Source organism: Martes martes (assembly GCF_963455335.1).
Source record: "Martes martes genome assembly, chromosome: 3".
NCBI lineage: Eukaryota > Metazoa > Chordata > Mammalia > Carnivora > Mustelidae > Martes > Martes martes.
In genome coordinates, this window is record NC_137890.1 from 161,378,519 (window position 1) to 161,405,689 (window position 27,171).

The 27,171-nt window shown below is 36.0% G+C and overlaps 1 long non-coding RNA gene across 1 annotated transcript; it reads left to right on the forward strand.

Annotated features, from left to right (window-relative positions):
• Positions 1-26,417, forward strand: LOC308339923. Its single transcript, XR_013966570.1, has 3 exons — positions 1-228; positions 9,395-9,453; positions 25,550-26,417. It is a non-coding gene; the product is annotated as an uncharacterized lncRNA (long non-coding RNA).
• The last annotated feature ends 754 nt before the right edge of the window (positions 26,418-27,171 follow it).

Here is a 27,171-nt window from a genome sequence, read left to right on the forward strand (position 1 = left end):
CCTTATATTCCATCCAGGAAGAAGAAGTCTAATAACACATTAGAATACCCTACTGAAGGCAGAGCTGGAATGTTAGCCTGCTTGCAGTTTTCTGCAAGGCCAAATGCTGTATTTCAGGGTGCATGTGCACTGAATAGGAGACATCTATATGATGCTGTGTCCCTACAAGGAAGAGTATCAGTCCAAAGACCGAAGGGGAGAAGCAGGAGCAGCTTGCTAGGCACCCAGGTAAGTTCCATTTAGTCTCTGTCTGCACAGGGACCAGCAGGTAAAAAGAGGAATTGCTTTAAGTCCAGGGGCAACTAACCATGACAAGCAGGAGAATGAAAGACTGCTTTTACACAACAGAGAAACATGTATGGAACCCAGGTAAGCCACTGAGGCACATCCCAGTGCTTCTTTGCTCCACTGTAACCATGAACAGATTTGTTTAGCAACACCAGGCTGAGGACGGCATCATGACCAAGCGCTCGGACCCCTAGGAATAAAGGTTTAGATCACCCCACCAACAACTATCAAGATCACCTGAAGTGATAGATGAGGATGATGGGAATTTTAAGTAGAGGATGGAGAGGAAGAGAATGAGTAACAGATGTGGCCTGGGTCCAGCCACAGAGATGGGGACTGCATTTTATTCCACCAACTTCTTTCTCCTATGTGCGTCCTCAGGAAGAGAGGCTGTAGGGACTGGGGACATGTTGCTCCCTGAATGAATGTGTGAAGTGGGTTCGTGAAATGAGAGGGGTGTGTGATAATGGTCATTAAGTTGTGTCACTCAGGTGTCACTCAGAGAATTGGGTGGGTCCCAGTTCTGTAGTTGGCTGACAGCCCCGGGGTGCTGCACCTTTGGACCCACCACAGTGTTTAGGCCATGGCCATGCTCTCTTCACGTTGCTCCCAGTCAATAGCTGAGCAAGGAGGGGTGCTAGAGCCCAACTACTCCTGCCTCTCATGGGCGTTCTTTGATTTCTTTGTTCTACGACTTCTCATCAGTCTGGCGAGGACTTTCTCTGAGCTGTTCTGCAATCTGAGTCTCTCTTTACCGAAATCTCCTTGCTTCCCTCACTGCTTCAAGTGTCATATCAGCAGTGCAGACTGAAGTCTTCTCCTGTCCTCTCTGGACTCCTCCTCCACTTGCCCTTCACAGGCATTTCTCCTAAGTCAACGCTTCATGTCTAATCACATCTTGACATCCCCTCTGCAAAGACCTTCAGTGACACCTGAGATTTAAAGCTTGAACACTGGCTTCCATGCTTTATCTGGCTCTCCCAGTGCCCCTCCCTCCCTCAGGTCTGCTTTCCTTGTGCCAGACTTTCATCCTCAAATCTGCTCTCTTCACCTGGTGGCATGGACAGCTGCTGGCAGGGCTGGCCTCAAGGGCACACAAACTGTGCAGTGGCACAGAGCCCCAAGCTTAGAAGAGCCCAGTGCTTGCTTTAATTCTCCATTGTCACTCTATCTATTTGTTAGGGCTGCCATAACAAAGTACCACCAACTGGGGGGCTCACACTATTAAAATGTATTCTATTATGGTCTAGAGGCTGGAAGTGATCTCTTGTCCAAGATCAAAGTGTTGGCTAGGTTATTTCCTTCTGAGGCTGTGAAGAAGAATCTGTTCCAGGCCTTTCTCCTAGCCTCTACTATTTTGCTGGCAATCGTCGGTGTTTCTTGTCCTATGGAGGCATAGCCATGATCTCTGCCTTCATGTTCACATGGTGTTCTAGGTCTCTGTGTCCAAGTTTCCCCCTTTTACAAAGACACCAGTCATATTGAATTAGGGCCCACCCTAATGACCTCAACTTAACTAATTACATCTGTAATGACCCTATTTCCAAATAAGATCATATTCTGACACTGGGAATTAGGACTCCAATATATGAATTTGGGGGACACAATTCAACCCATAACAGTCATTATCTTGAAATTCCTAGTGATTTTCATTTTGCACTGGTCTCCACAAATATGTAGCCATTCCTGGCTCTGGACTGCTAATTCTGGGCTTTAATTGGCCTTAACATCTTGCATCCCAGGAGAGAGTAATTTTTTTTTCCTATAATTACAGCAAGTCTCCCTAGAAGGCTTGATTGGCTTCAACTGCATCATCTAGAAGTTTCTAACTAGTTGTATGGCCACAAAGACCTGGGACTCTGGACAGCCAGGCCTGGGGTTTATGACTCCCAAATCATGTCACCTGCCCTTGGGAAAGGGGATGGTAGAACAGTCTTTGGTCCACTAGAGCATTCTTGTCAGGATTTGGGACCTGGTTTATGTTTGTTTTATAGAATAGGGTTGATAGCTTTACTATAATTCTTTGATATGGAATGGTTTATGTCGTTTAAGAATTATCTATGATTGGGGCACCTGGGTGGCTCAGTGGGTTAAAGCCTCTGCCTTCAGCTCAGGTCATGATCCCAGGGTCCTGGGATCTAGCCCCACATCAGGCTCTCTGCTCTGTGGAGAGCCTGCTTTCTCCTCTCTCTCTGCCTGCCTCTCTGCTTACTTGTGATCTCTGTCTGTCAAATAAATAAATAAAATCTTAAAAAAAAAAGAAAGATCTATGATTTGAATATTATAAAAAAGCATCCATGAAGTCCTCTGTTTCTCATTTAAAAATATTTTTTTTAAAACTTTGATACATTTTTACATCGTTACTCATCTCAGAATTTTCTGAGAAAGAAAATTTACATTTTCCTTTAAAAATGCTAATTAATGAAATAGCCATTTTAACATTTTCTCCTATGTGTAGTTACTTATGCCTGTTATGGGCTGAATTGTGGTCTCTCAAAATCCTGAAGTTGAAGTCCTAACTCCCGGTAACTTAGTGACTACTTTTGAAGATAGGGTCTTTAAAAAGGTTATTAAATGGAAGTCATTAGAGTGGGCTTTAATCCAGTGTAACCCACATCTGTGGAAGAAGAGGAGGCAACATAGACATTTCCATATACAGAGGGAAGACCATGTGAGGAAACAGAAGACGGTCATTTGTAAGCCTAGAAGAAAAGCCTCCAAAGAAACCAATCCTGCCAACACCTTGATTCTGGACTTCCAGCTATTTAAGGCAGCGAATCTAGGTTCCTCTACTATGGCAGTCCCTTATAAACAAAGACAATGCCTAAGGGTCAAGTTTGCTTGTATTTTCTCACTTAAGTTTCTTAAGACTTAACAATTTTTTTTCTTCAGAAAATGTATTTGGTTGAAAAAGCTCCTGAGACTTCCCATGTTTGATAATATCTGTTTCTCTTCTCTCCATTTGCTATACATTTCTTGTTTCATGGCCATTTTTTCATCAAAATTCTGTGGACATTATTTTATTGCCTTCTGTCATGTTGTGTTATGAAAAGAATTTTAATATAAAGTGAATACTTTATCCTTTGTAGACAACCTCTTTGTTATTCTCTCTGAATTCATTCAGAATGTTGTTTTCTTTATTTCTGAAATGAAAACATAAGAAAATATAGCTTTTTTCATTTTTGTCTGGCAATCAAGGCCCTTTTGACCCCAAGCCTCAAAACTGTCTTCAGTTTGGGGAGAGTTCTCTCTGACAGGATTTTGAGTCTGCCTCCCATCTGCCTCCTGTTTTCTCTTGAAACCGCTGCTCCGTGTGTGTCCTTGTTCCCAGGTGCTTTTCTGCATCCCATATTTTCTCTCATCATTTGCAGATCTTTGTTCTCAATTCATGGTTATTGAATGTTCTCTGAACAATCTCCCTTTATTTAATAAAAAAGCTGGTCTCTTCTCTAATCGGCAAAGGTTTTCAGGAATCTCATGAAGGGAATGCTGCCTCCATGGTGCTTGTAAATCTAGAAATCGGCATCCCTTCTGAATCTCCAATGACTGCCACTTCATACTTGACTCATATCATAGATTCATAAATGAAATATTCTCTTTCACTTTTCCTCAAATCATTCTCCTTCTATTGCAGCAAATCCAGTGACACTGAGGAATATTTGCTTGATTTCTTGGATTGGCTCATTTCTTTTGAGCTGAAGTTCACCTTTTATGTATTTGGTTATTTTTCTGTGTTCATCTTCACATGTCCTAGGTTGCCTAATGTCACAAATTTTGGTAAATTTAATAAAGATTGTATGGTCCTTTGCTGGATCTTATAGGCTCAGATGAGGGAAAGGACCACTTTTATACTTATGATAATTATATTCACCAGATAGAGGCACGAAATGTGAGAGATAGTGTGATAATGAGAGCTTAGCCCCTCTGTCAAGCAGTTTGTTTTGTTTCTTTTCCTTTCTTTTTATTTTTTTTTCAGCTTTACTGAGGTATAATTGACAAATAAATTGTAAGGTATTTAAAGTGTATAATGTGATGATTTAATATATGGATATGTGGTGAAAAAAATTCCCCCCAGCAAGTTAACTTTCATATCTCAATTATTTATCTTTTGTGGGTATGTGAGAACATTTCAGTTCTACTCTCCTAGCAAATTTCAATCATATAACAGTGCTAACCAACTATGGGCATCATGTTGTACATTAGATCCCCTGGCCTTATTCATTTCATACCTGAAAGTTTGGAACATCTTACCAACCTCTCTCTATTTCCACCACCCACAGCTGCTGGGGACCATTTTTCTATTCTGTTTCTGTGAATTTGACCTTTTCTTTTCTTTTTCTTTTTTTTTTTTTTTTAAGATTCTATTACAAGTGATACCATGCAGTATCTCTCTTTCTCTTTGTGGCTTATTTCACTAAACATAATGCCCTCTAGGTTCATCTGTGTCATCACATATGATAAAATTTCCTTCTTTTTTAAGGCTGACCATATGCCACATTTTCTTTATCCATTCACTACACTGACAGACACTTAGTCTGTTTCCATGCATTGATTATAGCAAATAATGCTGTAATGAACATGGGATACGAATATCTCTTTGAGGTAATGACTTTTCTTCCTTTGGATACATAGCCAGAAGTGGGATTGCTAGATCGTAAGGTAGTTCTATTTTCAATTTCTTAAGGAACCTCCATATTATTTTTGATAGTGGTTGCACCAGTTTACATTCTTACCAACAGTGTGCAAGGGTTCCCTTTCTCCATATCCTTACCAACACTTAATATCTTCGTCCTTTTTCTCTTTTTCTTTTTTTTTGTTTTTCTTTTTTTTAAATTTATTTATTTTCAGCGTAACAGTATTCATTCTTTTTTCACCACACCCAGTGCTCCATGCAATCCACGCCCTCCCTAATACCCACCACCTGGTTCCCCCAACCTCCCACCCCCCACCCCTTCAAAACCCTCAGGTTGTTTTTCAGAGTCTGTAGTCTCTCATGGTTCACCTCCCCTTCCAATTTCCCTCAACTCCCTTCTCCTCTCCATCTCCCCTTGTCCTCTATATTATTTGTTATGCTCCACAAATAAGTGAAACCATATGATACTTGACTCTCTCTGTTTGACTTATTTCACTCAGCATAATCTCTTCCAGTCCTGTCCATGTTGCTACAGAAGTTGGGTATTCGTCCTTTCTGATGGTGGTCCATAGACACTATGGAGTATTTTTTTTTTTTTTTTAAGAAAGAGAGAGAAAGAACAAACACATGCAGGAGGGGGAGAGCGTCAGAAGGAGAGGGAGAGAGAGAATCTTAAGCAGGATCCACACCCAGTCACAGATCCCAACGCAGGGCTCAACCCCACAACCCTGAGATCACGACCTGATCTGAAATTAAGAGTCAGATACTCAGCTGACTGAGCCACCCAGGTGCCCCGTTATCTCTTGTCTTTTTGATAATAACCATCCTAACACATGTGAAGTGGTTTTGATTTGCATTTCTTTGATAGTTAGTGATGTTGAGTATCTTTTTACGTACCGTTTGGTCAGCCATGTGTCTTCTTCGGAAAAAAGTATCTATTCAATTCCAGAGCCCATTCCTAATTGAATTATTTGTTTTGTTGCTGTTGAATTATGTGAGTTCCTTGTACATTTTGAATATGAACCTTTTATTAGAAATGTGCTTTGCAAGTATTTCCTTCCTTATCATAGTTACCTTTTCATTTTGTTGATTCTTTCCTTTGCTCTACAGAAGCTTTTAGTTTGATGCAGTCCCACTTGCTTGTTTTGGCTTTTGTTGGTTGTGTTTTGGTATCTTATTCAAGAAATTATTGCCAAGACCAGTATCAAGGAGCTTACCCATTTGTTCTCTTCTAGGAGTTTTTGGTTTCAGATACATGTTTAAATCTCTAATTCATTCTGTGTTGACTTTTGTGTATGGTGTAAGATAGCAATCCAGTTTCATTCTTTTGCATGTGGCTGGCCAGTTTTCCCAACACCACTTATTAAAGAGACTATCCTTTTCCCCTTGTATATTATTGGCTATTTTGTTGTAAATTAATTGACCATAAATACATGGGTTTATTTCTGGAATCTTTATCATGTTTTTTTGTTTTGTTTTGTTTTGAGAGAGAGATAGAAAGAAAAGAGTGTGCATGAGTTGGGTGGATGGGGGGGGTGTTGGTAGAGAGGGGCAGAAGGAGAGGGAGAGAGAGAATCTGAAGCAGCCTCCATGCCTAGAACGGAGCCCAATGCAGGGCGCCATCTCCTGACCCTGTGATCATGACCTGAGCTGAAATCAAGAGTCAAATGCTTAACCCTCTGAACTATCCAGGCGCCTGTCTATTATATTCTGTTAACTTATGCGTATCTTTACGCCAATACCATAGTGTTTTAATTACTATAGCTTTGTAATATAGTTTAAAACAAAGAAATCTGATGCCTCCAGCTTTGTTTTTCTTTCCCTGTGGCTGTTTGGGGTCTTCTACAGGATTTTTTTTATTTCTGAAAAAATGCCATTGGAATTTTGATGGAAATTGCAAGTCTATAGACTGCATTGGATGGTATGGACAATTTGACAATATTAATTCTTCAAATGCATGACCATGGAATACCTTGCCATATATTTGTGTATTTTTCAATTATTTTCATTAGCATCTTACAGTTTTTTCACCTTAATTATATATTTAGATCGTTCACCATAGTTTTATTTATTCCTAGGAATTTTATCTTTTTGATGCAGTTGTAAATGGGAGAATTGTCTTAATTTTTTTTTCTGATAGTTTGTTGTTGGTGTATAGAAAGGAAAGTGGTGTTTGTATATTGATATTGTATCTTGCTCCAATCCAACGTTTTTGAATTCATTTATTAGTTCTAACAGTGTTTGCAGTCTTTAGGGTTTTCTGTATACAATATCATGTCATCCACAAGTATGGACATCTTTAATTCTGTCTTTTTGATTTTTTATCTATTTTTTCCTGTCTTATTGCTCCAGCCAGAACTTCCCATACTATATTGAGTAAAAGAGCTGAGGGATGACACCCTTATCTTGTTTCTGATCCTAGAGAATAAGCTTTTGATGTTTCACCACTAAATATGAGCTTAGCCAGGGGCTTTTCCTATATGGCCTTTATTATGTTGAGATATATTTCCTTTATAGTCAGTTTGTTGATACTTTTAATTATGAAAGGATGCCAAATTTTTTCAAATGCTTTTATCAGCATGTGTAGAGAAGATATGAATTTTTTCCTTCATCTTGTTAATGTGGTATAGACTTTTATTGATTTGTGGATGTCAAATCCTTGCATCCCTGAAACAAATCCCACTTGATTGTGTTGTATGAGTCTTTTAACATTGTTGAATTCAGGTTGCTAATATTTTGTTGAGGATTTTTGCATCCATGTTTTATCAGGGATATTGGCGTGTAGTTTTCTTGCACAGTCCCTGTTTGGCTTGGTGTCAAGGTAATGCTGGCCGCATAAAGTACGTTTGGGAGTATTACCTCCTTTTTAATTTTTTTGAAAGAGTTTGAAAAGAATTAGTATTAGTTCTCTAAGTATTGGGTAGTATTTGCCAGTGAAACCACTTTTTTGGGGGGGGGGTGATCTTTTCAATTAACAGGCTCCTTACAAGTAACTGTTCATATTTTTTATTTCTTCATAATTCAGTCTTGATAGGTTGTATGTTTCTAGGAACTTGTCTACTTCTAGGTTGTCCAGTTTGTTGGCATTATAATAGTAATCTCTTATGATCCTATATATTTCTTTGGTATCGGTTGTAATATCTCACCTTTCATTTATAGTTTTATTTGCATCCTCTTTCTTTTTCTTGGTACATCTAGCTAAAAATTCATCTATTTTTTTCTCCTTAAAAAAAAAAACAACAACTTTTAGTTTCATTGATTTTTTAGAAATGTCCTTTTAGACCTTATTTCATTTATTTACACTCTATCATTGTTATTTTCTTACTGTGCTAACTTTGAGGTTAATTTGTTCTTTTTTTTTCCCTAGTTCCTTGTGTAAATTTAGGTTGTTTAGTCTAGATTTTTTTTACATTTTTCAGTGTTTTTGTTATTTTGACTATATAAAAACTATTGTTAGTTTTTATATAGCAAACATTTTGCTACTGTTACTTTTCTTTGTTATGCATCCTGTTTTTTCCCCTGTAGTTAATAATTGCATTGAAAATTGAGATAATTATAGATTCCTATATAGTTGTAAGATAATACAGTAAAACCTTCTTTATATTTTGCCCAGTTTTCCCCAATGGTAACATTTTACAAAACTATGGTATAATATCACAACCAAATATTGGCATTGATACAATCTCTCTTATTCAGATTTTCCGGTTTTACCCATGTGTCTGTGCGTGTGCACATGTGCATAGGTGTGTGTTAAGTTCTATACAGTTTCATTACCTGTGTAGGTTCATATGTTCACCACCACAGTCAATATTCTGATCATTTCCAATACCACAAATATGTTTTGTGTTGCTCTGTTATAACCATGTCTTTCTCTCTCTCCTTTAACTCTGTGCCTAATCCCTGGCAACCCTAGTATTTTCTCCATTTCTGAAATTTTGTCCTTTCACAAATATAATATAAATAGAATCATACTGTAGGGAGACTTTGGGAATTGCTTTTGTTTGCTCATTACATTCCCTAGAGATTGACCTAGGTTGTTTTGTGTATCAATACTTTGTTTCTGTATATTGGTCACTAGTATTCTGTGGTGTAGACACACTGTTTGTTTAACCATTCACCACTGAAGTACATTTGGGTCACCTCCAGCTTGAGGCCACTGCAAATAAAGCTGTCATACACATAAACATTACTGTACAGGTTTTTGTGTGAACATAAAATCTTTCATTTCTCTGGAATCAATGCCCAGGAATGTCACTGCTAGGTTGTATGGTAGTTTTATGTTTAGCTTTAAAATAAACTGCCTAACTCTTCCAGAATGGCTCTCCCACTCTACGCCCTTACCATGTGTGGGTGATCTAGTTTTTCAGTGTCTTCACTAGCATTTGTTGTCACTGCTTTTTACTTTAGCCATTATCTTAGGTGTATAGTGATATGTTGCTGCATGAGGTCTTTTTTTTTTTTTTCTTTTTGTAGGTATTTATCACCAGAAACTTCTTTCCTGTAACTGCTTGTGCTGCATCCCATAAGATTTGGTATGTTGTGTTTCCATTTTCACTTGTCACAAGATTTTTTTTTTTTAATTTTTCTTTTGATTTCTTCTTTGACCTGTTGGTTTTTCAGGAGCATATTTTTAAATTTTTTATATAATTTGTGAATTTTTCAGGCTTCTTCTTGTGATTGGTTTCTAGTTTTGTACTATTGTGGTTGGAAAAGATGCTTGATCTGATTTTAGTCTTAAATTTATTAAGGCTTATTTCATGGTCTGCATGTGATCTACCCTGGAGAATGTCCCCTGTGCACTTGAGAAGAATGTGTATTCTGCTGCTATTGATGGAATGTTTTGTATGTGTCTGTTAGGTCCATCTGGTCTAACGAGTAGCTGAAGTCCAATGTTCCCTCTTTGTTTGTTTGTTTGTTTGTTTATCTTGTTGAGATAGTCAAATCAGAGAATTCTTCCATTCTCCCTTATTGCTCTCATCACTTGGCAACATGGTGGGATTACATCCATTTATTGGGCTAATATATCAATCTGGGCAGAATTCACAGGTTTCTGAATGAATATTTTTGAGGAGCGGGTCTGTTTCTGTGGTAGGTGTTTATTCTACTTACACTTTCTGTGATGCCACCTTCTCTCTACCCCACCCACAGCCCTACAGCGCTATCTCACAGGTGGGGCTTTCTTCAAAATTGGTATGCTGTTGGGTTCAAGTCAGTGTGCTCCCTCTTACTTGGGTTTGGGGCTTTTCTTTAACATATAGTGAACAGTGTGTTGGCTAATCATCCCTTATTTTGGATTTATCGATACCATGAAGAAATCCTGTGTTGAAGAAATCCTTAAGTTTCTGGCCCATCAATAGCATATTTCCCTGGCTTCTAAAACTTGTACAGAATTTCCCCAATTTTATATTGCTTTGGACTGTGTAAACACATGAGCTTAAGCTGTCAATAACAGTGTAACAAATCCTTAATGAACTTTATTTTGTGTGAAAACATTTATGACAAGAGTCACTTTCATCCTGGCAATAGTAAGCCTAAGAAATGCTTCTTCATTCTGTGATCACAATAGTCATTACTGATAGTAAATGTGGTAATTTAAAAGACATATGCTTTGGTTTCAGACTCACATACCTGTTTTCCAGTTCTACTGAGTCCTTTACCAGCTGTGAGTCCCTAGGAAAATTATGAAGATTCTCAGAGCCTTGGGTCTACCCTCTAAAAATCAGTAATAACAGTAATTCCTTTGCAGGATATTTTTGGAAAGTTCACAATCATTGCAAATACAGTGATTGCTAACAATGTGCTAACCATTGCTGTAATATATACATATAATGATCAATGTTATGAATAAGATATATTATACATAATCTCATGTTATAATATGTATGACATGTATTATGTTCAACAGAATATTATATTTTATATATTATGAGGTACATAATCATTAAGCTTCACAAGAACTCCCATAAGGCAGGTACTATTAATTCCCCATTTTATAGGTTATACAAATGAAGCATAGGAAGGTTAAAAGCATTAATTATACAGGAGTTAACACAACTATTGAGTCATGGAACCAAGATATGACCAAGACTAGCTGGCCCTTAAGCACATACATCAATCATCTAGCACAGTCTAGCACATTAGCTAGCATCTAGAATCATCTAGCACATCTAGCATCTACCTTACAAATTTATGCTCCAAAAAAGAAAGTAGTTTACATTCAAGTAAGTACCATTGAACTTACTTAAGAGTACCGTTTTATAGCCAATGTGTTAATGTGCATAACCATAACACACAAACACATATAAAAATATAAAATAATATAAAAATATAAAAATAATGCAACATCTTATCTTTCCAATATGCACACATATAAAATAATAGATGACTAGTACAGATGCCAAAAATGTTAACAGTGACTTTTTAAATTGATGATTAAAACATACAATGCCATTTTTTAAATGGTATCATAAATAAACCTTTTCTTTTGGAACAATTATAAATTTACAAAAAATTACTAAAAGAGTATAGAAATCTTCCATATTATTAACATCCTACATTAGTCTAGCACATCTGTTGCAATTTATAAACTGATGCTTATATATTATTTTAAATAAAATCCACACTTTATCTGGATTTCCTTAGTTTTTACCCCAGTTTTTGTTTTTGTTGTTGTTGTTCTGTTCCAATATTCCATATAGACTATCTCATCAAACTTAATTATTGTGCTGTTAGCCTTCTCTTGGCTGTAAGAGTTTCTCAGACTTCCCTTATTTTTGATGCCCTTGACAGTTTTGAGGAGCACTGGTCAAGTATTTTGTATGACTTTTCCTCTGTTGGGATTTGTCTAACATTTTGCAGTACCATTTGTTGGAAAGATCCTACTTTCCTCATTGATTTGCCTTTATTTCCTTGCCTAAGACCCATATTTGTGTGTTTCTAATTCTGTGTGCTCTATTCTGTTTCATTACTCTATATGTCTTCCACTTGTCTTGATTTTTATAGTTTTATAGTAAGTCTTGAAATTGTGTAGTGTGGGTCCTTCATTTTTTTTTTTTTCTTCAATCTTGTATTGGCTATTCTGTTTTTGCCTTTCAATATAAACTTTAGAATCAGTTTACCCATATATACAGGAGAGCTTACTGGTATTATGTTCGGGAATGCATTGACTCTATAGATCAAATTGGAATAAATGGCATGTTACTCATATTGAGTCTTTTAAATCTTGAAAATGGATTATTTGTCTGATTACTTAGATCTTTGATTTCTTTAATCAGAGTTTTGTGGATTTCCCCATATAGATCTTGTGTACAAATTGTTAGATTTCTACCCAAGTATTTTAATTTTTCGGTGTTGTAAAATGGTATTTATTGTTTTTTCAAATCCAGCCATTTTCTTTCTTGGTAAACAGTAAAACAATTGGTATTACACATTAACATTTTATCCTACAACCTTGCTATATTTATTTATTACTTACTATATTTATTTTTATTTATTTATTTATTTATTATTTATAAATATATTTATATATTTATATATTATATATATTATATATGTTTATATAAATATATTTATCACTTTCAGGAGATTTTTGTTGATTCTTTGGGATTTTCTACATAGAGAATCATGCTATCTGCAAATAAAGAAAGATTCATTTTTTCTTTCCAACCAGAATTTTTAAATTTCCTTTCATTCTGTTATTATAATACAGAGGGCTTTTATTTGTTTGTTTACATATTTATATTATTTTTTTTTTTTACTTATTTGGGGGGGATGAGCTGGGGGAGGGGCAGAGGGAGAGGGAGAAGCAGACTGTGTTCTGCTGAGCAAAGAGCCAGACTAGGGCTCAATCTCAGGACCCTGGGATCATGACTTGAACAGAAGTCATATGCTTAACTGACCGAGCTACCCAGGTACCCAAGTAGGGCTTGTAGTATGACATTTAATAGGAATAGTGAGAGAGCACATCCTTGCCTAGTTTCTAACTGTAAAGAGAAGGTGTCCAGTTTTTCACCATTAACTATGTTACCTGCAGATTTTTTTTTTTAAATGGGTGTTCTTTACCCAGTTGAGGAAATTCCACTCTATGCTGAGTTTTATGTAACAGATGGACTTGTATTTTGTTGTATGCCTTTTCTACATCAATTGATATGATCATCTGATTTTTCTTTTCTAGCTTATTGATGGGTTATATTATATGGATTGATTTTGGATTGTTGGACCAGTCTTGCATACTTGGAACAAAGCTCACTTGGCCATAGTGCATAATTCTTTTTACATTTTGTTGAATTCTCTTTGGTAATACTTTATAGAGGATTTTGCATCTATGTTTATGAGCAATATTGGCCTATAGTTTTCATTTTGTGTTGTGTTTGGTTTCGATATAATGATAGTTTCATAAAATTAATCAAACACTGTTTCTTCCTTTTTTCTTTTTTTTTGTTTATTTTTGTTTATTTTTATTTTTTTTCTTCCTTTTCCATTTTGTGGAAGAGATTGTGTAAAATTGATGTTAATTCCCCTTTAAACCTTTGGTAGAATCTCCACTGAAATCTGTGCCTAAAGATTTTATCTTTAGTGGTTTCTAAATAATGAATTGTGCTGTGAATTTTTAAAGACTGATTAATCACAGACCTGTACTCCTGAAACAAAAAATACATTATATGTTAATTTAAAAAATAAACAATGAATTCAATTTTCATAATAGTAATAGGGCCATTGAATGATTTAATTCATATTGGATGTGTTATGGTAGTTTTGTAATTCTTATCTTTGTTTTTCTATGGGTTAGGTGTTTTCTCCTCTGGCTTCCTTGAAATTTTTTTCTATGTTTGGTTTTCTGCAGTTTGTATGTGGTATATTTATATAGCTGTTTCTTTTTTTTATTTTTGTTACTTATTCTGCTTAGTATTCTCTCAGTTCCTTAGTCCTGGGGTCAGTGTCTGTCATTAATTCTGGAACATTCCTGGCCACTGTTATTTCAAGCATTTCTTCTTCTCCGTTCTTTGCTTTCCTTCTGATATTTCAATTGTGTATATTACACCTCTTGAAATTGTCCCATGAGTCTTGGATGTTCTGTCCTGTTTTATTCTTTCTTTTTTCTCTTTGCATTTCCGTTTGGGAAGTTTCTGTTGACCTATTTTCTTATTCACTAATTCTTTTGTCAGTCTGTTGATGAACCCATTCAAGGCATTCTGTGTTTCTCTGTCATGGTTTTTAATTTCTAACATGTCCTTTTAATTATTTTTTTAATGCTCATATCTCCTGATATCCAGTGTACTGATGAACGCATCAAGGGAACTCATTTATAGAATTTCCTTTGATTCATTTTAGAGTTTTAATCTCTCTGCTTATATTACTCATCTGTTTTTGAATTTTGTCTACTTTTCCATTGAACTTTTAACATATTAATCATAGTTATTTTAAATTCCTGTGTAATGAGTCCAACATCTGCATCCTATCTAAGTCTGTTTCTGATGTTGTCTTTTCAGACTGTTCTTTCGTCCTTCTTCCCCCTCTCCATACCTCCTTCCCTCCCTACTTCCCTCCTTTTCTTCCTTCCTTCCTTGGAATGTCTTAAACTCTTTTGAAAGCTAGATATGTTGCATTGGGTAATAAGAACTGAGGTAAATAGGCCTTTAGTGTGAGGATTTGTGTCAATATGACTAGGAATTTGACTGTATTGCTATAGCTGTAAATACTCTAGGCTTCAAATTCCTCTACTGTTCCTGCTTTGGCTTTTGTCCTTTGAATTTCCCTAAGTACTCCTTCTCATGGAGAGTGCACTCAGTTATTATAACCACCATAAATCTGGTGGTTACATGTGGGGATGGGGGAGTGTTCTGTAATCTTATGATTAAATCTCAGTATTACAGTGGACTTTCTTCTCTAGGCTGTGAGCTTCCCAAGTCTTGTTTCAGTGGTATCCTTTCCCTTTAGGTGAGGTGGGGAAGCTGAAGAGGGCTACAATGAGAGGAATGCCTTTTCCAGCTGGCTTAAGGTCTGGTAAATGCCTTTTCCACAATGATTACTCTTCCCCTCCCCTTGCCTGAGCCAGTCAGGATATTTTGCGGGATGTTCATTGGGAGTACCTTGTGTGGTTTCTGCAGTGAAAACCCACAAAAATGTGGGGGATCTTCTTAAGTTTGCAGCCCCAGGGGTTTCTTATTGTAGTGCACATTCAGCCTCCAACAACTTATCAAAACTATCCTTTAAGTGTCCCACTAGTTTATGTCTCCAGCAGTCATGTCTATCTGTTCTAGAGAAGCAACTCTGACTCAAGATTTACTTCTCTTTCCAGATTTTGGGATGATGGTTTGCTCTGCAACTTCAGTTTTCTGATGGTCCTGAGATTTTAAGTTTGTTCAGCTATTTTCTCCAAGAGTGGTAGTGAAAACTTTAAAGGTCTTTACTATGTCAAGACTGATTATTGAAGTCCACATATCGCTTTTTAGTGAATTTTCTTACTTCCATCTTCAAATTATCCACAGTGATGCTTAATGCTTTTATAGTAGGCAGGAATTGTAAAAAAACAAAAAAACAAAACAAAACAAAACAAAACAAAAAAAACACATCGTTTTAAATGTGAGATATAAACCACAAGGAAGAATTGGTACATGAATGATACAAATGCTTTTATATTATTTACTAGCTCTCACACAGTGTGCTAAATATCTTCCTTTAATCCATTTAGTCTTCATAACAACCTTATGAAGTAGTTCATTCTCATTTTATGGATCAGGGAACAGAGACACAGAGATGTTAAGTCATTCTCTTCTATTCTCACAGCTATGAAATGGCACTCAAACCCTAGTAGTCTTCCTCTAGAGCCTGCTTGATTAACACCGCTGTATGTAATCTCGCTCCTTTGTTAGCTGAACACTTCTAAAGGTGCATAAATCTTCAGACCTTGTACAAATACCAGTGGCAGATACACAGTCTCTCTGAAAGTCCTGATAGGACAGCAGAAATATTTTACTGGGCAATTTTGGTCAGCCTCAAGTTTGCTATTGCGTTAGATGATTTATCTACTTATACTTTTTAGATTAAAGATAGTTATACAGTATTAAAACTACATACAAGATAAAAATACATGTAAGGGAGAAAATGATGAACTAAGAAAATGTAAGAGTGCACTAAGGGTTAAGTTAGCTCCCATGCTGCAAGGCTCTGCAGAGCCAGAGCCAGTATGATGTAAGTGAAGCATCCTGAGTACCTCCTTGGTTTTTGGCTTTATGTGCCTTGTTGGCCTCACTCCAGCTGTCATCCTGAGGCCATTCAGGAAGATATGGATTATGGACTTGTCTGGACTGGGTTTTATAGCAATAAATACAAAAAGGGAAATGTGATAAATTCTACAACTCACAACATTCATAGGATAAAAAACAAAGTTAGTAACTTAGGAGAAACAGAAATATTGTTGGAACCTGAAGTAAGAAGACATTCTCTAGTGGTTTCTCATAGAGAGATATTTGTGTAACATCCCCCCACCCCACCCCCCAAAAAAACCCCAAAAAACCTGTTCTCAACAACATCAGAGTGATAAAAATGAGGAGTATCATGGGAAGAGGTCCATGGCATGATATCTAAACATAATTCAGTTAAAGTGGTGACCTCATATGAGGTTTCAAGGCAAGATAGTCCCATGGTCCAGGATTATCCTTTATTGCATTACTTACTTCTAAGCCCCATCCAGGGGAATAAAAGCCTCACATCTTAGTGACCCAGCTTGTTTAATTTATTTAGCATGACCAAATATAGTGAGTAATCATAATTGTGTGTATGTGTTTGTGTGTGCATGTGTTTGGAGTGGGGAGAGCTAGGACTCCATTACTAGTTCACATTTATCTTCATTTTTAACAATATGAGGCACTTCTGAATGATTTTAAGTGTCTTTAACAATACTTCAGAATGCAGGATTGGTAAACATAAAATTAGATCTAACAATAAGAGGGAATGTGTGATTACTGGGATGTCATGGCAGCAAGAACAATAGGAAGCTAGAGACAGTAGCAAACACTGACTTGGCTTGACTCTTGCAATGTGGGGAGCCCAGAAGGAATTAATTGGATAAGTTCTTCAATCATTTCTTTATTTAATGATCAGTCATATTCTGTATCCTGACAGATGGTAGAGTTCTGTGGAAATCAAGACAGCTTTGAATAAGGGAATGTGTGAAAACTCAGTAGCTCCTCCTACAAAAACTTCATTAATATTCGGTAATTAGGTTTAACTTGTGGTTGAATGTGTGCATGGTTGAGGTTTGCGCTTATTAGCGATGGAAGCACTTCTATAAAGCATGTACCAGATTACATAGCAGTAAAGATATTTATTTAAGTGTTCACGCTGTTGGGTATGGGGCTAGGGTAATATTCTTTTGAAGAAATCTACTTCCCCCCATTACAGTTACACTTTTAATTGGAGTTTATGCACTCCTATGGGATTGGATTATCTCTGTTATTTTATAATTCAAGAGATAAAGTAAAAAGAAAATTAGTTCTTAGACTAACCAGACTTTATATATTTGGGGCGATGTTACTGGGATTCAGCTTGTATAATTCTCTATTCCCCATTTTTTACTCCTACTCCTGAAGGGCAATGCCATGGATTTGGAAAAAGGAGATATTTTGGGTGCCCATAAAGAGTGAATATTTTTAATGAGAATGAGTTAACTGGATCATAGGGACTCTGTGGCTGTATCAGATACAATAGGGCTGATTTTACCCACAGTGTTTTTAAGGGTAGAATGATCCAGCAACAATTTGATTACACCTCTATTCCTCAGGAAAGGTAAAATATCAAAGAATTTAGACTATATATTACATTTAACAACTCCCAAGCACATACGGTTTTCTTCTTGTTATTCTCTCTTGACACATTTGCTTCTTATAGGTGGGAGTGTGAATTGCATAATGGATTTGTTCTATTACTCAAATTTTATTCTTTGGACTGTGAGGTTTTCATGGGGGTGGGATGCTTTACCATGGAAACTATCAGCATAACAAAATTCTGAGTTGTGGATCACATTGTGATTTTTGGAAACATCTGACTCATTTATTTTGGTTGATTTCAAATTTCTTCCATTCAGTTGAAGTGCTAACCCTTCCACATAGTCTTTCTTAATTCCTTTTCCCTACAACAAAGCTTTTAATCTTTCATTCTTATAGTGTTTTTTGTTTGTTTGTTTGTTTGTTTTTTCTTTCTTTCCTGTATTATAAGTGACAGTGCCCAAGTCTTGTGTCCTTAATAGACTGTGTTCCACTTAAAGGCAAGAACACTGGATTCTTCGAAAATCTAGCTGTGTCTTCTGAAGAGTTGTTTTTCAATGTACATTGTTGAATGAATATATAAAAGGTTCTACTTGGCTGATGCAAAGACAAAGAGTGAGAAAAAGGTACTCAGCTATTAATGGGTTTTGAGAATCTTTTGGAAAATGGGCCTTATACCATACAAGGGCTATAGCTGAAACTACTGGAACATGCCGTAAGTGACCCAAACATCAGTTAAACCTTCATTTTCCTCTTGAAATTACTTGTTCATGTCCTCCACATTCTAGTAAGAGAAAATCAAGCACTAGTGTAGAATCGATTGAAGATGTGCTTTAAAAAGCACAAGATCGGGGCGCCTGGGTGGCTCAGTGGGTTAAAGCCGCTGCCTTCGGCTCAGGTCATGATCCCGGCGTCCTGGGATCGAGCCCCGCATCGGGCTCTCTGCTCAGCAGGGAGTCTGCTTCCTCCCTTCTCTCTCTGCCTGCCTCTCTGCCTACTTGTGATCTGTCTGTCAAATAAATAAATAAAATCTTTAAAAAAAAAAAAAAATAAAAATAAAAAGCACAAGATTGGGTTATAGCATAAACAATTTAAAACTTAGAAAAGGTCATGTATTGATCTTGTTTTCTTCTCTTGTCCCTTTTCATCTTTCCTTTCACACAGTATCCAGCTTTTTCTAAAATACAATCTCCATCTCTCAAATATTTTTCTAAAATACCAACTCCTTCTCTCAAATACTTCTTTTAAATAAAAAGGTCCCCGAATACCTTGCCCCTCTATTAAAAGTAGAAATTTGCCTCTCCTGGCTTATTACAGAGCTCAGCAAAATGCCCTCTGGTTAGCATCACCTAACCTCCTTAAATGGTATTGGAGGATTATATTCATTCAATAATTCAAAAGAATCTTTATTAAAATGATTAAATGTTATTAATAATTAACACATTAACAAAAATTGATGTTATCTGATAGTACGCTTGTCCTAGTTGTGGCAGATAGGAAATTTCTGTAATACACACAGGATTATAGTCACTTTTTTGTTTGTCTGAAGAAGATGAAAATAAATGAGTCCAAGGAAAATACAAGTTATAACCCACCTCAGGAATCTTTCAGTTTTGTGGGTCTAACTGGAAGTGAGCAGGGAGTCTATAATTCTGTGTGAACACCATTTCTGTTAAGGAAATACACCTTTACATGTTTGCTTATGGTCAATGGGAGTAACCTAGTTGGACATTGTTCAACAAGAATGTGAATTCCATGAAGCCATTTTAAGAAAGGTTTCTTAGAGAAAAATTTGGAAGAAGGTTTTACTGTTGTTTGCAAGCTCTTTTCTTTCTGTACTTTTATCATAAAATACCTTTACCTCTATTCATTCTTCTGCAATGTATTTGATGACTATGAAAGATAATCAAATTAGTATTAATTTGTACAATGCTCCATTATTTTGCTTATCATTCAGAACTAATGATTAGATAGATATTATTATTATTATCATAATTATTTTTTATTAGTTTCAGAGGTAGAATTTAGTGATTCATCAGTTGCATATAATACCCAGTGCTCATTCCATCAAGTCCCCTCCTTAATGCCCATCACCCAATTGTCCCTTTACCCCACTCACTGCCCTCCAGCAACCCTCAGTTTTTTTCGTAGGGTTTGGTATCTCTTACAGTTTGCCTCCCTCTCAATTTTCATCTCATTTTATTTTTCCTTCCCTTCCCCTGTGTTCATTGGCTTTTTCCCTTAAATTCCACATGTGAATGAACTCATATAGTCTTTGTCTTTCTCTCACTTATTTCACTTAGCATAATAACCTCTAGTTCTATCCACATTGTTGTAAATGGCAAGATTTCATTCTTTTTGATGTTTGAGTAATATTCCATTATATATAATATATATACCACATAATACATATATATTATATATACCACATCTTCTTTATTCATTCATCTGTCAATGGGCTTCTGAGTTCTTCCCATATTTTGGCTATTGTGGACATTGCTGCTATAAACATTGGGGTACATATGCCCCTTTGAATCACTATATTTATATCTTTTGGGTAATTACCTAGTAGTGTAATTGCTGGGTCATAGAGTAGCTCTATTTTGAACTTTTTCAGGATCATTACTATTTTTAGTGAGTACAGCTAATTTCACCATTTCTCAGAAGCTTCGTCTTGCTGCAGATATTCTACTCTGGGTTCCAACAGATGATCTGTCTTCTTACAAGAAGCTATAGATGAGCCACCCTATGGCTCATCATAACTTTTCCTTCCAACTCTGCTTACCTTAGTTCTACTTCTCCACCTAGATCTTTTGAGACCATGAAGATTGAATTTACTTAACATTAACCGGGAAGAATGGAAAAAAAAAAATCTCAGTTGGATTTGGTCAGGCAGCCAACAGTATGCATGTAATAGAGGTCAGCCCATAAGGTTACATGCCTTTATCAGAATGAAAAGGGGCCAAAGGCTAACAGCAAGTGTAGCCCACTGTTGGTTAAAGGTGTCTACTCTTCTAGTTCCCAAGGAGATATTCTTGACCTCATTTTAAGAAATAGTCCAATAGATTGATAGTCACAGGGTGATTAAAAGAGAACAGGGTAGCTAAGAGTAGATGACCAGAAGGTAGGTAGGCTTTTAGAATTATCCTCCCATCTACACAGGTGCATCTGTGTAAGAACTACATAATGCTGAGGAATGACAATGGGAGTGATTCATCCAATGCTTGAAGTAAAATGGCAGAGCCACCAAAACCAAAAGAAAATAAACCAAAAAACACACACAGAAGCTACAGACCAGTGGTTACTTTTCTGAATCCCCTGTCCTTTCTATGGAATCCCCCGTGAATATCTTTAGTCAGTCCTATTACTGTTCCATTTTGTAAATTTAATTTTAAGGCACACAAATTTCCATTAAAGGACATAGAGTTAAACACACTTTATTTTTTATAAGAACATCACTATTAAAGACGTATTTAAACAAACCATAGCAAGTATTATGAAGTCATTTCCTACACTGCCTTATGGATAACTATAATTAATGTCATCTTCAAATATGAAGGACAGACACTTCTCTATTTTAAGAAATGAGTATTTGGAAGTAATTTACACTCCAATTATCTCAACCTGAATGTCAGTTGCATTTAGTCTGCACTGCTGAAAAAGGTGAATAAAGCCAGTTGCCAAACCACTACGATCATTTTTTAGAAGTATTTCTTTTTATTAGGTCAATTGAAGCAAATTAAAGCATCTTTGTTTTCTTTCTTTCTTTCTTTCTTTTTTTTTTTTTTAGGGTCAAGAGGGGAGGGTATTACAGAGGACAGGATGGCTGATTAATAAGTAGGAAATGCCTATGTCCAGTGTAATAGGCATTGAGCCATCCTTAGTGTTACCAGGTTAGGTAATAAGTAGGCCATTTTGATACATTTGTAGCACATAGTTGACCACATCACCAAATTGTCCTCAAAACTAGATTCCGTATTGGTAGTGTCCACAGAGAGGCCAATGCTTAAATAGTGTATAAAGTCTGAGCCACCAGCTCCCTTTTTGAATGCTTTTATGCAGCAAGCATAAGAGAGAAAATAGAGTGGCCTCAGCAGAGCTGGGCTTCCTTGCCCTGTTTTGCCTCTAAAGCCACATCCTTCACAAGACATTCATTAACTTCTTATGGTCATGCAAGACTTCAGGTGCGCAGAGTCAGGATGACTCAATCAACTACATCCCATGTTACTAGCACAACGTTATTGTTCAGATCATAACTCTGTGACTATTTTGTCCTATTTTGGCTCTTTTTTCCAGGTCCATACCCTTCCTGTGCATTGACATCTGACACATGTCCTTTTAACCCATCTTCAACCAAAACTAAAAAATGTAAACGTCCATCAACATGTAAACATTGCTTAATACATAATTGTGAATTTCACACAAGTAGATTATTTGGTATGGATTATACACATTGCAACCTGACCTTTTTGTTGTTGTTTTTAGCATCTGTCTATGTTGACAAATGTAGCTTGATTCTTTTAACTGTAGCATAGTATTCCATGGTATAATTATACCACAATATTTTCTATCTATTCCTCCACTGACAAGCGTTTTGATCGTTTCCAATTTTCTGATACTGTCAGATTTACAGTATAAATAATACTCTCATGAACAACCGAGCACATGTTTCCTGGTAAATTTGTGCTAGGTTTTCTCTGGGGTAAGGAGCAAGACTGGAATTTCTGAGGCTGGAGACATACACACTTTTAAATTTGCTTTTCAAAATGGCTATGCCAGCCTGAAGTACAGGAGAGTTCCCAAATAAATTTACATACAAACAATAGTCATTTAAAAGAAAACAGAAACGTTCAGGGATGTGGTTATGATATAATTCAAGACTAGTTAAGAACTTGAGAAGCGCTTTCCAGGGGACTCATCTGTTGTCAGTAAGGAAGAATTTCTAGTTCTGCCAATATCAAAGGCAGATCAGAAATGATCATAAAATCAGCTAGTGCTCCATTTGTCAGTTGATCGGTGTTTTTTAGGAAGCTGGTGGAATTTGACCCATCACTTCACACACTGACTTCACGCCACCGTTCAAGTGTCCCTGCTCACAACCTCACCATTCCTTTCAGCCTGCTGGAGGTTGAGCACAATGTGAGGGGACGGGTAACTTGCTGAAGCATGCAACCCCTTCTGCCTGTGGGCTTAGATTAAGCAGCGACAGAGGAAGCAGCTGTGAAAGATTCATCAATCACAGGGTGTCTATTATTGGAATTAAAACACCTTCTAACTGTGGCATAGATTTACACTGATTGCTATAGGCTGTGAGTAACATGCTGCCTATTTGCTTGCACTCCTTTGGACCAGCAGCTCAGATGCATGGGTTGATTTCCTTTCTTGCTTGGAGCCTACTTCTGCACCAGGATGTAGAGACAATGGGGTATGAAATGAAATGCAGATAAATTGGATGACTTAGTGTGTAGTCATTAAACACAACATCATAGAGAGCAAGTCTCTGAGAATTGGAAATTGAAGAATATGATCTGACAAAAACATTTATGAAAATTTAGCATCAGGCAGGCTGAGAGATAATGTTTGACACTAAACTATAGTATATCGAAACAAGCCAAGAATACACCTGAAGTCAGGATTTTAAAAATAGGGATGATGACCATATTTATAATATTTTAACAAGTGTCTTTCATATTACTTTTCCTAAGATTTGGAAAGCCAACCTATGTCCTTACATAAAGGCAAGGGAGGTAGGTCTTATTAAGGAAAATCTTATAATTAGGAGTTTGTTCTTGGGTAAGGTATGTTTGAAAGTTATTTTCAGACTTCTCAAGATGCTCTAATTTTCACAAGTAATAGCTCTTATTGATAATAGTTATCATTTGTTGAACATGTATCAGACAGAGTGCTAGATGCTTTCAATTATTTGATCCTTACAACAATTTAAAAGCTAGGTTATTACCCACATTTCCATAATATGGAAGTTACATTGAGATTAAACAACTTTGACTGATTTATGTTAAAGGGATCAGTCAGTATTAAAATACCCCTGGGAAGTGTAAATTAGTTACTCATAATTGTGAGGTACACCCAAGAGAAAATAAGCAGGGAGCAAAGACATTTGCTTCCTGGCATTATCAAAGACAAACTTTTCTTTAGTATTTATACAGGTGATCCTCAACTTTTATACACCTTCCTTTTGTATAATCTCTACTTTTATACATTCTACACCGATGTCTCAGATCACTTTTCATATGTCAAATTCAGACTTTAATTTCTTAGTGGTCAGTGAACATTTTGAGTTATAATATGGTGACACCAAATATATTTCTATGGTTCAATTTTAGGAACATCTTCATTTTTATGCATGTAGTAGCATATATTTGTATAACTTAAAATGTTTTCTTACATTTTAATTTATTTTATAAGACTAGTAATTGGCAAATTATAAGTTCTAAACGTTCCTTTGCTTATAACAATAAGGGAAAATTTACTATTATGGTACTTGATGGATATTATTAATCTCAACTGGGTATTATACTGGACGAATGCAGTTCATTGGAATTGCGTGAGAAACTTGAGTTACTGCATTTTATGCATAACATCTAATTTACTGTTTTACTTGGAAACACTTTGCAGAAAACATGCTTTTTTTGCATCATGGGGCTTTCTTCTTCTAGGAACTGAACAGTTTCCCCACTAATAAAGATCTCCTTACATCCCAAAGCCTCAGTCTTTGTGAGAACATTGCTTCCAGCTTGCATATGGCAGTGCTGGTGGAATGAGCTGAACTGGAGCCTCAGGGCTGAATGGCAGGACAGAAATAGCTATTTAAGAGAAACCTCTGAGACCTAATGCAGGAATCTCAAACCACGAGGTGGAACAGAGGAGGGACTCCAATTGCCAGCAGGTTGTTAACTGGCTTCAACATCAAGCCTTCTTTAATTTACATTAAACAAACAATAAATAGAGCAAGTGTTAAATAAAAATCTCCTTTAAAAATATTTCCTTGCCAAAAATATAAATATATTTTAAATAAGGTATTTGAGAAATGGATACTAATTACATATGTAAATAACTATGCATGTAAGTTTGAGATTTTTATGCATGTAAGTTCAAGATTGGGCTATAATACCAACAAAAATCAGTTGGATTTTGGCATTTTCCCTCAATGTTCTTTAAAATTCTTGGATATGTTTAATAAGTACCAGTTTTAATTTCTAAAAGCATAACACATACATGCTATTTTTAGTTGCCTTTTTACATTATACTCTACAGAAATATTTGTTTCAATAGCCATAGACATATGACTTTTCAAATGGCTACATATTATCCCCTGTATCATTATATAGTACCATAATTAATTAGCCAAATCACTGTTAATGGATATTTACAGTGTTTCTCATGATATACTCAACATGTTACTAAACATCCTTAAATATAATTTGTCTAGCTATTTATTTTAAGGATCGATTCCTATAAGTGAAATTTCCAGGTCAGTGTGGATAGGTAAAATTTTTAATTTAGTTCTCTAAAATTCTCTCCAGAAACATAGCAAATTTACACTTGTATCAACAGTGCATGAAAGGGACTTCCCACATGCATACTGATATCATATAATATGATTCTTTTATATTTTGCAAATCTGAATTTGAATTTGATTTGATTTGCTTATTTTAGTTTATATTATCAGTGAGTATAAACATCTTTTCAGAAATATGCTGGTCATTTGGTGAATTATCATATCATCTTCCTGTGCTATTTTTATACTGTATTTCTAGGGTTTTTTTTTTTCCTTCCTGATATGTAAGAATAATTTGTGTAGTAGAGATATTATTTTTAAAGATTTTATTTCTCTATTTGACAGAGAGAGAGAGCATAAGCAGAGGGAGCAGCAGGCAGAGACAGAGGAAGAAGCAGGCTTCCTGCTGAGCAAAGATCCCAATACAGGACTTGATCCCAGGACTCCAGGATCATGACCCCTGCTGAAGGCATCCAACTAATCGATTGAGCTACCCAGGTGTCCTGTAGTAGAAATATTTACATTATGTCACAAGTTGCCAATGCTTTTCTAGTGTGTCATTTGATTTCTGACTTGGTGAGGCTTTTTTTGCTTGTTTATTTTGGAGGGAGTTTGCGGTAGAATAAAAGTTTTAACTTTAAGGTAATCAGCCTTTGACATGATGATTTCTGAAATTAGTGGCATGTTAAAAAACAGTGAAATAACAATTTGGTCTTGGTTCATACTTATATTGTATTAAGGATATATGTTTATATTTTTGGAATATATTAGCAGTGTTTAGGGAAGGCAAAATATGTGAGAAATTGAAATTAGATTTCCATCTTGGAAGATTGAAACAGGTATCTTTTTATTTATTTTTAATTTTTTTAAAGATTTATTTTAGAGAATGAGAGTGTATGTGTGCAAACGGTGGGGGGGGGGGGAGAGTAACTCAAGCAGACTGCGCATTGAACAATGAGCCTGACATGGGGCTCATTTTCATGACGGTAAGTTCATGACTTGAACTAAGACCAAGAGTTGGAGGCTCAACCAACTGAGTCACCCAGGCACCCTATTAGCTTTTTATTTTTAATTGAAATAAGATTTTAAAACTTAAACAGTTTGTGGGGAGTCCCTTAACTGCTTTATTTATTGTTTAAAGAGGAGAAAAAAGTATTTTGAATTCTCATTTTGCATCAATGTATATTAAAAGAAAATAAATCAGTGATTATATGAACATAAGTGATTTTTCTCAATATTTTTTTCATCAGAGGACTGAAGTCAGTTATGTTTCTATTATTGGAAAAATAAATAGTTTTTAAAAGACAAAAATATTCAGTTTAAAGAGGTAGGTTTGGTATTTAGTTCACTTTGCTGGGATAAATATAATTATATGTTATGGCTAATAAATGAAGAATAAGGCAGATGTTATATAAATTCACATTCGTGCTTACACTTACATTGTTTATAAAACCATGAATCAAACAGGCACATTCAGTATTTATTAGTGATTTTACAGTGGATTCTTCGGTCTTTGTTGGAAAGCATGATCTAAGTGGTACAAGTTAATAAACAGTCTGCACCTAGAATTAATAATGTTTCTTTATCCTTATATTTCATGGGGAAGAGTGGGAGATGACCAGGAATCGCTAAGAATTACCTATTACTTAATCCCTGACCCAAAAATACCTGTTCTAATAAGAGGTTAGGAATGTATAGAATCCTTAGGGGAGTGGGCCAAAGAAAGTGGAAAAACAGTGAGAAGTTGTGGTCTGGGCTGAGCATTCCACCTATGTATGCTCTTCCTGCTCCCTGAGTCCTCCTGGGTCTCGAAGTGAGCACTTCTGATGGTGGTATGCCAGCACACCCAACAGAGGCTGCTGTCGACTTGGCACATTGGAACCTTTATTGGCCAACAAACTGAATATACAATGGACAATCTTTAAATTCTACTTCAAATAATTATATTTACACAGTAGAGATAGAGT